The sequence below is a fragment of the Zea mays genome, chromosome 5 (genome assembly GCF_902167145.1).
Source record: "Zea mays cultivar B73 chromosome 5, Zm-B73-REFERENCE-NAM-5.0, whole genome shotgun sequence".
Classification (NCBI taxonomy): domain Eukaryota; kingdom Viridiplantae; phylum Streptophyta; class Magnoliopsida; order Poales; family Poaceae; genus Zea; species Zea mays.
In genome coordinates this window covers 45,657,435-45,671,625 of record NC_050100.1, presented here as the reverse complement: position 1 = coordinate 45,671,625, position 14,191 = coordinate 45,657,435, and the positions used below count along the sequence as shown (strand labels likewise).

Below are 14,191 nucleotides of genomic sequence, written 5' to 3'. Positions count from 1 at the left end.
GTGGGCTGTTACTGACTAGAGTCGGCCTAACAAAATGATTAGAGTTGGCCCAATAGAATGACGAGTCAGCCCAACGAAATGAAGCGTAGGTGGGCCAAGAGACGACTAATCGGTAGGAGGCACCGATTCACCCAGGTGGAGGGCGGATTCGAGAAGAGCCGGCGCGATGAGCTCGCCGGCAAGGTCGACCGTCTCGGCGGCGAGTGGGGGAGCCGTCTCGGCCGCCGAAGACGTTGCCGATTCCATCGACGCGCTCTACCGCAAGGACGAGACCATGGCTGGTGATACGCCTCTCCCTTGTGCAAGCGTTGACAGGTGAATGCCTTAGAGAGTCAGAGTGACTGACCGATCGGATTGGCCTTACAGAACTCAAGTTTGAGGTGATGGAAGCGCTGCGGAGGTGAGGTCGCTCGACGATGACAATTGGATGTTCGCGCGCGTCGCGGTTCCGCATCAATCTCGAATCCAGAACTGGTATAGCAAGGGATTCCTCCTAAAATTAGTTGCATAACTTGGTTTTCTAACCAGTTTTTTTAATCTGTCTATATGGCTTGAGTTCAGTGTTCCTGTTCCTAATGAATGAACTGTGTACATTCCTGATACAGTTGCTACATTTGTACCCCATTGGGGCATGTGTTTTTCAGGTGCTTACATGCCCAAGCAACACGGGAAACTCTCGGAGCTGGGGCAAGCATCCAAGAAAACAAGGAACTTCTAGGGTGTAGATGTTTGTGCTTGCAAGAAGCCTAATTCATGACTCCATGATGATAGTGAAGGTGGGATTCCATCTAGGCTGTAGCGTCAAGGATGATTTTGTCCAGTTCCAAATCAATCTAGTTGCTTCCTGCTAGTTCAATTTCAAGCACATGTAAGGATTTTCGAGTGATTGAGATGTCAATGTCATGGTATTGTACTATTGTTCATGACTTGTGCCCTTTCTATCTTTTACAAACTCAGCCTGCCTTGTTTTTTCTTACATTCATGATCCATCGTTTACTTTCTGAAACAAATATGTATGACTTCTCAAGAGACACAATTGTCATTTTAGGGCTGATTTAGTGACCATATAGGGGTATTTGGTTCCGTCGATTAAAGTTTAGTTCATGTCACATTAAGTCTGTTTGGAAATATAATATTTTCTTAGTCTCAAGACAATACCGTAGAATTTTATTATACGTATTTTACACTAAAAGGCGTTTGGAAGCACATCTAAAAACTTTATATTTTAAACCATGGTTTTACCAATACAATGGTATTTTTGTGGTAAAAAAACTTTGGTTTGGACCAAAGTTTTTTTCTTGCACACAACTCTAGTCTTCTCTTCCCCTACGCTACAACTGAAATATTATGTCTCCAAATAAGTGTTGGATTAGACTGATGTAAAATACACTATAGTTATGTCATAGGATACAATACACTATGGTATTATAAAATGTGGTTTTGAGAAACAGAGTTCTCAAACAGGCCTTAAATGTTTGAATATCAATTGTGAGTATTAAATATGGGCTCAATTAGGTTTAATAAATTCATCTCATATTTTAGTATTTATATGTGTAGTTAATTTATAATTAGACTATATTTAATACCTGTAATTATCATTTAAACATTTGATGTGACAGAGACTAGATGGGTGGAACCAAACACCCCTTTAGTTGGAGAGATAGCAAAATGAAGGATCGAATAGGCGACTAGAGGGGGTGAATGGTGTCCAATAAAATTCAGTCTTTCAAAACTACAAATTAAGCACTTAATTTCAATAGAAATGAAGAAATTGTTCAAACAAAAAAAACACATCAACTAACCAGTGATTTCATGTTTTGAAAATGTTATTAAAATTCACACGATACCAAAGAAACAAATGGATCGCAAAATGAACACTGAAAAGTTTGAAACAATCCAAAATTGTATCGCTTTTCTAACGTTGTTTTTAGCAGCTTAAAATTTAGTTTTTGAATGCAAAATCGATCCAAACAGACTCCGATTGAGCTAAAATTTTCCACACTTTTACAAGTGAGTTTCTCAGGTGTCCACAAATTTTGAACTCAAACAGGTTTAAACTTCAATAGCATACCAGAAAACCCGATCTTAACTTAGAGTTTTGTCAAATGACCAAATTTGTTAGAAACATGTCCACGAAATGGATAAACTTATAGAATAATTTTGCAATGATGCCAAGACAGTTTCTAATCCAGAGAATGTCCCCCAAAACCTCTCTCAAACTCTTGAAGGCAAGGATCCACTTAAAAAATTAAACGAAAGAGTTTGAAAGGAGAAGAAACAACTCAAAAGCCAATACCATCATAGTTGACACAAAATGAAATGCCACGAGTACTAAGTGTGGTTACAGCCACACTTCCTCAAAAATCCATAGATTTCAATGTTGTGGTCCAAAACATCTAAGGATCTCCTAGGTAGAATAAGAAAAAGAAGGATTACAAACTATGTGAGGCAATGAAAGTGCTCAAGAGATAGCTCAATGGTTCAGCGCTCCTCTCCTACTTATGGCCATGTTTGGCTCCGCTTCTCAACTAGCTTTTGAACAACTTTAAGCGCTTAGCGTGCCAAACATCCAGATTCTCCAACTGTGGAGCAAACCAGCGCTTATTTTTTCTTCGTAAAACCTGCAGGCAGCACAAGCGGGGGCACCCAGCTTTCCACCGCTTATGCGGTCCAAATACCCCTAAAGTTCATACATATTTACCCACCTTTGCCATCGTATAAAAAAGTCTGATTTCTCTCATCCCTCCCGCACCATGGCAGTAGCCAGCAGGCCCTAGCCACGATTTCCCCAAGCCGCCGCCCCTCTCCTCGCTCTGTGCCCCTGCTCCGCCGCCGGTTCGACGCCGCCTGCTCCAGATCGACGCCGCCGTCCTCCATCCTTGTCTGCCTGCTCTAGATCGACGCCACTTGCTCTAGATCGACGACGCCTTGTCCACCTCTGTCCTCTGTGCCCCTGCCCTGCCGCTCCCAGGTCGACGCCCAGTCGCTCCAGGTCGAGCTGCTGCTCTAGATCGACGCCCAACTGCTCCAAATCGAGCTGCTGGTCCCAGATCGACGCTAAGGTAATTAGTTCAGTGCTTTTATTTTGTGGTAATCTGAACATTGTGACTGGTAAGTTTTTTGTCAAAGAAGTAGTTGCAATTTAGAAGGTTGGAAGTCTCCAATTTTTCTGTCACTGAACAGCCAAGAATAATTATTTCAACCTGTCATGCATAGATGGATAACATGCCAAAGAACAGGAAACCAAATGCTCAATGGGATCTCAGTGCTGCTAGAATTTTTAATGAGATATGTGTGGAACAAGTATTGGCAAATAATAGACCACAAGGTTGTTTGAACAACAAAGGGTACGCCAATCTTGTAGCCAAGTTTAATGAACGGACAGGCAGAAATTACACCCGTGTTCAAATGAAAAACCGTTGGGATGCACTGAAATATGACTTTACAACATGGAAAACACTACTCCTTAGTGCATCTGGGTTAGGAAGAGATCCAAGGACTAGTTCTATTGCAGCTAGTGACGAATGGTGGGAAGAAAAAATAGAGGTATGCAACCTTGGCTTTGTTTCTATTGTATGAAATGGTTATGTTGCTTGTTATAACTATTAGAGTTGTTGTGTTTCAGGCCATGCCAGCATGCAAAAAGTTTAGGCTTGCATCATTCAAGAATGAAGAAGATCTTGAAATAATGTTTAGTGGGGTGTCCTGCACCAATGCATATGCTATGGCTCCAGGGGCAAAAGAAGGATTGCCTGCCAATGATAGTGATGATGTGGAGGAGGTGTCTCCAAGTGTTGAGGACAAGCAAGCTAGAAAAAGAGGTGGTGATCACAAATCCCCAATTAAAAAATCAAAGAAGAATTTTAGAGATATGCAGTTCAAGCGTTTTGTGGATTCATTTGTGGAAAAAGCTAGTTCAAGCAAGTCTTCCGCAACATCTTCGCCTAATGATCATGTTAGGCAAGAGATAGCAGAAATGATGGAATCAATTATCTCAGCTGGGGCAGTTGAAGGAAGTGATGAACATTTCTATGCCACTCAACTTCTCATCAAGAAGGAGTATCGAGATGTGTTTCTCACACTAAAGACTCCAGAAGGGAGGCTTGCATGGCTCAAGAGAACTTGGGAGGAGAGGAAAAAAACATTAGCTAGTTATATGTATTCATGTTGTATCTTGAACTTGATTAGTACTGCTATTTGTTCATGTTGTATCTTGAACTTGATTAGTACTGCTATTTATTCATGTTGTATCTTGAACTTGATTAGTACTACTATTTATTCATGTTGTATCTTGAACTTGATTAGTACTGCTATTTATTCATGTTGTATGGTTGAGTTATTTTATTCATGTTGTATGGTTGACAGATGGCTTTCACCTCAAGTGAGTCAAATGAATCTGACATAACAAGTAATTCAAGTGACTCAAGTGACTGGATGTGTGAAGCTGCTGCAATTGCAGCTTATGCAATGCTCGATTGCGATACATCATCTGGAAAGAAGCAAAAAAAGTGCAGGAGACTGGTTATTAGTGGGTTTAGAGGCATCTCAGTTATCCAGAGAGTTGTTATGATATGTTTAGAATGAGAAGGTCAGTGTTCTATAGTTTGCATGGCATTTTAGTTAACAGTTTTGGATTACGATCATCAAATGAGATGTGTTCAATTGAAGCACTTGGCATGTTTTTATGGATGTGTGGTGCACCTCAGTCATTTCGGCAAGCAAAACACATATTTTCTCATTCTACAGAAACTATTTTATGAATTTTCTATCATTAAAATAACAATACCATATGTCTCTAGGTAATAAATATATATTCAGAAATAATAAGGGTATCTCAGACATTTCTCTATTCTATCAGGGTTTTAGTCCATTCAATAAGCGAACTGCCAAACAGCTAGTTTCTCAGACCAGCTGCTTCTCAGACCAGCTGCTTCTCAGACCAGCCAGCCATAAGCAGGCTTCTGCACAAGTTCCAGCTGTGCCAAACAGGGCCTATATAGGGTTATTCCTCTTTTCTAAATTACCCCTAGATACATAAAGCCTATCCATTCAGTCAGTCGCAAAATGGAACCACTCTTGGAATTTTGAGCTGACGTACACACCGTCTTCACGAAGTTACTTCGCCTTTGACGCACCCCTCCATGATGACGCCTGAAAGGGAAATAGGGTTAACCTTTTCCTACAATTAATTTTGGTGGTTGAATGTCCAACACAAATATATGGACTAACTAGTTTACTCTGGAACTCATGTATTACAGGTGCATAAGGTTCAACACAAACCAATAAATATTCAAGTTAGGGACCCAATTCAAAAGGAGCAAAAAGGACTTGAGTGTATTGTGGTCTTGCGCACCGGATTGTCCAGTGTGCCACCGGACAGTGTCCGGTGCACCATGCCCGTACAAATTCGAAGCAGTCACTCTCGGGAATTTGAAGGCGCCCTTCGCTATAATTCACTGGACTGTCCGGTGTGCCAGCGGGGCAACGGCTAACTTCCGCAACGGTCGACTTTGCAAAGGCTACAGTGCGTGAACAGTGCGCGACAGAAGTCAGAGCAGAAAGTCAGAGGGGCACCGAACTGTCCGGTGCCATAAGAAGACAAATCTCCAACGGTCGACCGAGCTCCGAACCCTAACGGTTGGGTGACGTGGCAGCGCACCGGACAGTGAACAGGACCTGTCCGGTGGCACACCGGACTGTCCGGTGTGCCCATCGACAGCAGCCTCCCCAATGACTTCTTTGGTGGTTGAGGGCTATAAATACCCCCAACCACCACAACTCCAAGCATCCAAGTTTTCTGAAGTTCTCATTCAATACAAGAGCTAGTGCATTCACTCCAAGACACATTTCTAAAGATCAAATCCTCTCCAAGTCTAGAATTCATTCCAACCACCTAGTGACTTGAGAGAGTGTGCGTTCGTGTTCATTTGCGCTCTTGTTGCTTGGATCGCTTTCTTCCTTTCTCATTCTTGTTCCCAAGTGACTTGTAATCAAAGCAAGAGACACCTAAATGTGTGGTGGTCCTTGCGGGGTCTAAGTGACCAGTTTGATTAAGGAGAAGGCTCACTTAGTCTAAGTGACCGTTTGAGAGAGGGAAAGGGTTGAAAGTGACCCGGTCTTTGTGACCACCTCAACGGGGACTAGGTTCTTTGGAACCGAACTTCGGTAAAACAAATCACCGTGTTCATTCGCTTGTTTTCTCACTTTATTTGTTTTCCCCCTCTCTCCCGGACTTGATTTTAGTTCTAACGCTAACCCCAGCTTGTAGTGTGTGTTTTAAGTTATAAATTTCAGGTTTTGCCTATTCACCCCCCTCTAGGCAACTTTCAATTGGTATCAGAGTCCGGTGCTTCATTAGAGTCTAACAACTCGAAGTGATGTCGGAAGATCACGCCAAGAGGGAGATCATGACCGGTGACAAGCCCGCGAGCTCGGGGAGGACTCTCTCATGGGAGTCCGGCAACAAGCACAAGGAGGAATCCTCTTCCTCCATCAAGTCCCATCAGAGAGGCGACAAGAAAAAGAAGATGAAGAAAGTGGTCTACTACGAGACCGACTCATCGTCGCCCTCCACATCAAGCTCTGACTCATCCGTCGCTTCTAAGCGCCATGAGCGCAAGAAGTATAGTAAGATGCCCCTACGCTATCCCCATATTTCTAAACGCACTCCATTACTTTATGTTCCCCTAGGCTGTCACACCCGGTTTTGGAAGGCAAACCGAATACGAACCATGTACGTGCCAGGATCAGAAACTCATGTACACGGCGATTACATAATTGGACATCATCACACAATGCTTGAAATAAATAGCGGAAAGGTACTTTATTACATCAAGATGTCCAAGACATCCACAGAGTCTAATACATAACCATTGTTCAACATAAATATCAAAGTGCGGAATTACGAAACGTAGATGCTAAGCCTACACAGGCAGCTGACTAGGGGTTTGCCACTAAGAAAGAACTAGAACTCGTCATATTCCTGGAACTCCTCGAAGTCATCCATGTTACCAGCTTCACCTCCTGAGCACTGAGAACAGTGGGGACAACCTAGGGTGGGGTGGTTTGTAAAGCAAGGGTGAGTACACATCAACGTACTCAGCAAATGTCCTGTTTGGCTAAGGTGGACTAGCGGTATATGGAGTTAAGGTTAAGTAGTTGCTTTTAGTTGGTCAAGTTTTATTATTATAAGTAGAGCCAAATTTTAGTAATAACCCAGTTATTACCCAGAGGCACTCCGTCAAAGAGGAAATACCAGAGATCAGGATTATAATCACCATTGTTAATCATCATCATAAAAGTAACCATTGCTCTTCTAATCGAAGAGGATCCAAGGCTGCTCATAATCGTGAGCACGACTGATATACCAGTTTCTAACACTCTGCAGAGGTTGCACACTTTACCCACAAGTCATGATTCCCATTCTGCCCGGGGTTCTAGCCTCCCCATTAATCACTACCAAAGTGACCTAGCAGGGTCTCACTATGTAGCCTTTACAAAGATTTCCCAGAGGTCATAGTCGCCCTTTAGGTTTCTCTAGTTTGATAAACACAGTACATCTCCCCAAAGGAAGGGTGACTAACAAAACCAAATCAAAGAACCTCTGCAACCAACCTCGGCAGAGCAAGTACTGTGCCCGGACCCCATTGACGGCCCTACGGCGAAGCCAACTACTCCTTTGGTTCCTCTAATTAATCAGCTAAGGGCGTCCCATTCCACCCTCATGGTTGCACTGTTATCCTGGGTTGTCACTCCCCAAATAGGTCCTTACGGAGAGGTACTCAGGAAAGAGCCTGAGCCCCTAAAGTAATCACAAGGACCCCATCGGGATAACATCATCATATCATAAAAGATCACATCATGTTCATTGATTAAGTTTAATCAATAGCATAAGCTAACCATGATTAACCCAAAAAGGTAAACAAGGGTAAGGGAAATACAAACTAGTCAATCCTTAGGTTTCAATGAAGTAATGCAGGACAATGAATTATAAAGTAAAGTAGGACATGATAGGTCTGAGGACACTTGCCTTCACCAGGTTGTTGCTTAGAGGGATCTTCGGCAACACACTCAGGAACCATGAGATGCTCGTTGTCTAAGTAAAGCGAGCATACATTCAATACATTTGGAAGGTAAAAATGAACATCACATCACAAATGTACAAATATTGGCACACAACTCAAGAAGGTACAGTATTAAGTACAAAGGAATGAGGTCAAGTTATAAAAATGGACTAATCCTAATTGGGGAATTGATTACTCTCTAAATGTTTGGAACATAGCTCAAAAAGGTTAAGTAGTGATTAAAACAAATGAAAGCTAGAATTATAAGATAAACTACTCTCATTTAGAAATTTGATTATCTTTTAAGTATTACCCATAATTACATTCCTAATTCTATTTATGTCATTAAGGCCTAGAGGTTAAGCCAAAAATAAATCCAAGTAATGCATAACACTAATCTCTCAAGATTGAATATACTTTATTCCTAGGGTTCTCCTTTTATTTATTTTATTAAATAAATAAATCAACATATACTTTAATTCTATATTCTAAGTGTAAAAATTAAAGTGTACAGATTATAGTTAGTCATATTTTATTTGAAAAGAGAATAATTTGGTGAACATTTTGCAATTTGAACCACTAAATTTGGAGTTCATATGAAAAAGATATGAAATAAACAAGTTTTGAAGTTTGAAATATGAAATTAGGGCTAAATCTATGATTAAATAAAAGTCCAGGGGTCTAATTAAAACAAACCAGGGACCTATGCGCTAAAACAGAGGACAGCGGGTTGATTTCCTTAAACTAGGGGGTTTCTTAAGCAAAACAGCCACACGAAGGGGTATCAGGCTCCCTCAACCGTTGCATCAGAAATCGACGGCTGAGATTAGATCGCGTGGGTGCGCAGGCGCGGCTGACAAGCGGGGCAAGGGGCGTCAGCGGTAGAGGGGGAGGGCGCACTGACCGAGCGGGCCTAGCGCTAGAGGACTTGGGCGCTGATAGGCGGGCCAGGGCGTCAGGGCACGCGTGCGCGAAGCGTGATCCGTGGTCCGAGCCGTTCAATCTGAATCGGACGGAGGGGATCAAACTAGGGGAAATAGACGGCTGCTGGTGGCGAAGCATTATCCATGGTCCGAGCCGTTCGATCTGAATCGGACGGAGGGGATCATACCAGGGGGAAACAGACGGCTGCGGGCGGTGCCGCTCCTCTCTGCAGCAGTGAGGTCGCCGAAGTTGAGGCAGGCGCGAGCTAGGGTGGCTCCAGGGTCGCCAGAGTTGGGCAGAGGGGAAGAGTGCGCCACGGCGAACTCAATGGCGAGGAAGAGGCCATGAATCCACGGGAAGAGAGGGGAGAACGGTGGTAAGAAGGTCTCGGGCAGGCCGGAGTAACTCTGGTGAGCCATTCCGGCCACGGGGAGGGGACTTAAGGCACGCTAAGGCCTGAGCTAGCTTCAGCAGAGGCAGGGGTGACACAGAGACCTACTCCGGGGAACTAGACCGGGCTAAATCGGCCGGCCACTGCGCGAGCACGGCGGACCGCCGCGGCCGAGCATCGGCAAAGGCGAAATTGGCCGAGCACAGGGCGCAATAAGGGAAATTGGGCACAGGGACGGGTGTCTCACCTCGGGGCAGAGCTCGAGGAGGCTTGGAGCGGTCTGTGGCAAGCTGGATGCTCGGGAACGCGGGCGCGGGTCTCCGGCGGCGGCTGGTGGTGTGGGCAGAGCGCGAGAGAGGGCAAAGCTTCACGAAATGAGGTGAGGGGTGTGCGCGGGGCACTGGCGGGGCTCTAAGAAGGGAGCTGGGCGTGTGGGCGGGCGTCATGGCCGAGAAATCCGGCGACGTGTGCGAGTGCGCACGCGCTGGTCCACGGCGAGCGCGAAGAGGGTGGAACTGACAGGTAGGGTTCATGGCGTAGAGAGAGGATAAAGGGGCGTGCGGGGCAACGACTCGGCGACTGGTGGACCGGGCCCACGAGACAGAGATAGAGAGGGAGCGCACGGGGAAGAAAACTAGTGCCGACAGGCTGGCCCCACTGGGCAGCGAGCGAGGGAGGGAGGGCGCGCGCAAGGGAGAACTGCCGCTGACAGGCGGGATCCGCCTGTCAGAGGCGCGGGCGCGCGGCCTGGCTGGGTCGACTGGGCTGGTTTGGGCTGCTTTCTCCTTTTCTTTTTCTCTGAAATTTCTAATTCCTTTTCCATTTCTTTTTCTATAGGGTTTTTTAAATCCAAATTCAAACTAGGTTTCAAATTCAAATAAATTCAAACTTGTGCAACACTTCAAAGAATATTTTAAACTCAGCATGATGCAACATGTCATGACACATAAGGTTTTGGCAAAAATAAATAATTAACCTCCACTAGTTTAGTCTATCTCTAATCAGAAAGGAAAAAGGGAGAATGAATCTAGAGAGAGAGAAAACCTAGAGTGAGAAAAAGAAGAGTAACACATGATTTTGGGTGATAATTAGAATGAAATTTTATACCCCCAAAATCAGGGTGTTACAGACCTATCCCCCTTAAAAGAATCTCACCCTCGAGATTCAGGGCTAGCTAGAAAAGAGCTCAGGGTACTTGGCTTTTAAATCATCTTCTCTTTCCCAGGTTGCTTATTCTTCTGAGTGATGGCCCCATTTGACTTTGCATATTCTGATGGTGTTCCTCCGGGTGACCCGATCTGCTATCTCCAGAATTTGAGTTGGCTTCTCAATATAAGTCAGATCTTCTTGAACTTCAAGATCCTCTGCTGGCAACTGCTCTTCTGGCACTCTTAAGCATTTCTTCAACTGAGACACATGGAACACATCGTGCACAGCTAACAGATTCTCTCGTAAGCTGAGTTGATAAGCCACTTCTCCACATCTTGCCTGAATCTGATACGGACCGATATAGCGAGGGGCTAGCTTGCCCTTGACTCCGAACCTCTTGGTTCCTCTGATAGGTGACACCTTCAAATAGACATAATCTCCCACTTCAAAACTGAGTTCTCTTCTTCTGGTGTCAGCATAGCTTCGTTGTCTGGACTGTGCTGCCTTCAAATTCTCTCGGACCATTCTGATGTTCTCTTCGGCTTCAAGCAGAATATTTGGTCCGAACACCTGTCTTTCACCAGGTTGGTCCCAATGTAGTGGAGTTCTGCAATTCCTTCCATAAAGTGCTTCAAATAGTGACATCTTCAGGCTGGCTTGGTAGCTGTTGTTGTAAGAGAATTCTACATATGGTAATCTCTTGTCCCAACCTATCTTGTCTTGTAAGGCACAAGCCCTCAACATATCCTCCAAAATCTGATTAGTTCTCTCTGTTTGACCATCTGTCTACGGGTGATAAGCTGAGCTGAACTTCAAATGCGTGCCCAAAGCTTCATGTAACTGCTGCAAAAAAATGAGAGGTGAACTGGGTGCCTCTATCTGATACTATCTTCTTCGGAACGCCATGCAAGCACACAATCCGAGCCATGTATAGTTCGGCCAACACCACACTGTTGTAGGCGGTCTTGACTGGTATGAAATGGGCCGCCTTTGTCAAACGGTCCACTACTACCCAGATAGAGTCATAGCCAGTACGAGTGCGGGGCAAACCGACTATAAAGTCTATTCCGATCTCATCCCATTTCCACTGAGGAATCTACAACGATTGCAACAAACCTGTAGGTCTCTGATGTTCTGCTTTAATCCTCTGACAATTGTCACATACAGCCACATACTCTGCTATCTCCCTTTTCATACCGTACCACCAAAATCTTTTCTTCAAGTCTTGGTACATCTTCTCACTACCAGGGTGTATAGAGTATGTTGTCTCATGAGCTTCCTTGAGAATTAGTTCCCGGATTGGTTTGATATCGGGAACACACAGTCTGTCCTTGAACCATATCACTCCTTCTGCATCTTCATGGAAATCCTTGCCTTTTCCATCTATGATCAGCTGCCAGATCTCGTTGATTTTCTCATCATCCTTCTGACCCTTCCTGATGTCTTGCTCTAGAGTGGGTTCCAACTCAATTGTCACTCCTTGAGTGTTGTCCAGAAATCTGAGAATCAACCTGTCAAATTCCTTCGCTAGCTCATATGGCATCGGGTGAGCGGCCAACATATTGACTTGACTCTTCCTGCTAAGAGCATCTGCAACTACATTTTCTTTGCCTAGGTGATAATGAATCTCCAGCTCATAATCTTTGATCAACTCTAGCCATCTTCGTTGCCTCATGTTTAACTCTGACTGAGTGAATATGTACTTGAGGCTCTTGTGGTCCGTGTAGATATCATACTTCTGCCCATAAAGATAATGCCTCCAGGTCTTCAATGCATGAACCACGGCTGCTAACTCCAGATCATGAGTAGGATATTTCTTCTCATGAATCTTCAACTATCGGGACGAGTATGCCGCTACTCTCCCTTCCTGCATCAACACACATCCCAGTACGGTGTACGAAGCATCGCAATACACTGAGAATGGCTTGTGAACATCTGGCAGAATCAGTATTGGTGTCGTTGTCAACTTCTCCTTCAATGTCTCAAAGGACTTCTGGCATGCTGGGGTCCACTTGAACTCAACCTTCTTTGCCAGCAAGGCTTTCATTGGCCTGGCGATCTTGGAGAAACCTTCAATGAAACATCGATAATAACCAGCCATTCCAATAAAACTCTTGATTCCTCGGACATCTTTCGGTGCTTTCCAGTCCAAGATAGTTGTTACCTTCTTTGGATCTACAGCCAATCCCTCTCGGTTTATAAAGTGACCCAAGAACAGGACTTCACTGATCCAGAACTTGCACTTGCTAAGCTTGGCATACAACTGACAATTTTGTAGCCTCTGAAGTACTTTCCTCAAATGCTCCTCATGCTCTTGCTCATTCTGGGAATATACAAGAATATCATAAATGAACACCACTACGAACTTGTCGAGGTAGTCCATGAACACACTGTTCATCAAGTACATGAAGTAAGCTGGTGCATTCGTCAAAACGAATGACATGACCGTGAACTCATATAGTCCATACTTAGTGATGAAGGTTGTCTTCAATATGTCTGAGGGTCGGATTCTGAGCTGATGGTAGCATGACCTCAGATCTATCTTTGAGAACACACTGGCTCCTCTCAACTGATCGGATAAATCCTCAATTCTAGGCAGGGGGTACTTGTTCTTGATAGTAACCTCATTCAAGGATCTGTAATCGATGCACATCCTCTTTGTGCCATCCTTCTTCTCCACAAACAACACTGGGGCTGCCCAAGGCGAAATACTCGGTCTGATGTAGCCTTTCTCTAACAACTCATCAATCTGCTTCTTGAGTTCCACCAACATTGGTCCGGACACTCAATAAGCTCTCTTGGAAATAGGAGCGGTGCCTGGGATAAGCTCTATGGCAAATTCAACTTTCCTTTCAGGTGGCATGCCTGGTAACTCTTCAGGGAATACATCAGGGAATTCTGACACAATCCTAATTGCCTCAATCGGATTGGACTCCTTGTCATCTATTGATAAATGGTGACAAGCTCCTTCTTCTAGTTTAGGTAAGTACAGCTTGGTTACTACTTCCTTTCCAGATGGGGACACAAACTTAACTGTTCTCTTGTCACAACTGACAGTGGCTTGATTTCTGTGTAGCCAATTCATCCCTAGGATCACATCTAACCCTTGAGTTCCCATGACTACTAGGTTAGCGGGGAAGGCTATCCCCCTTATTTCAATCCTTAGATTCGGACAAATCCTATCGGACTGAACTTTCCCCCCAACTAAATTAACTCTCAAAGGTGGGATCATTGGTTCTATGGGGATGTTATGTGATTCTACCCAAGATGCAGAAACAAAAGAATGTGTGGCACCAGTATCAAATAGTACTTTTGCTGGGTATGATTCGACTGGAAACATACCTACTGCCACGTCCTGAGCATCCTGGATTGCTTCGGCCTCCAGGTGATTCACCTTTTCATGATTGTAGGCCTGACCACGGACTCCTGGTGCTTGCTGTGGTGCTCCTTGTCTTGCTGGGCATTGATTGCTGGCGATTGCTAGGCTGCTTTCTTTGGACAATTCTTCGCCCAGTGATTTTGTTCTCCACAGTAGAAGCATGCACGACCTCCTACTTGTGCTGGGGCTGCTTGGCCATTCTGGTTGGTTGCGGGGGCAGGAAGACGAGCTGCCTGGTTGTTCTGACGTCGGTACTGATTTCCTCCCAGCTGAGTGTTCTGACGG

The 14,191-nt window shown here is 44.5% G+C and overlaps 2 pseudogenes; both read left to right on the top strand.

The window, feature by feature from the left end:
• Window positions 1–90: 90 nt before the first annotated feature.
• LOC103626292 (uncharacterized) lies at window positions 91–976 on the top strand (annotated as a pseudogene).
• A 1,835-nt stretch (window positions 977–2,811) lies between these two features.
• On the top strand, window positions 2,812–4,218 carry LOC103626291 (uncharacterized; annotated as a pseudogene).
• The last annotated feature ends 9,973 nt before the right edge of the window (window positions 4,219–14,191 follow it).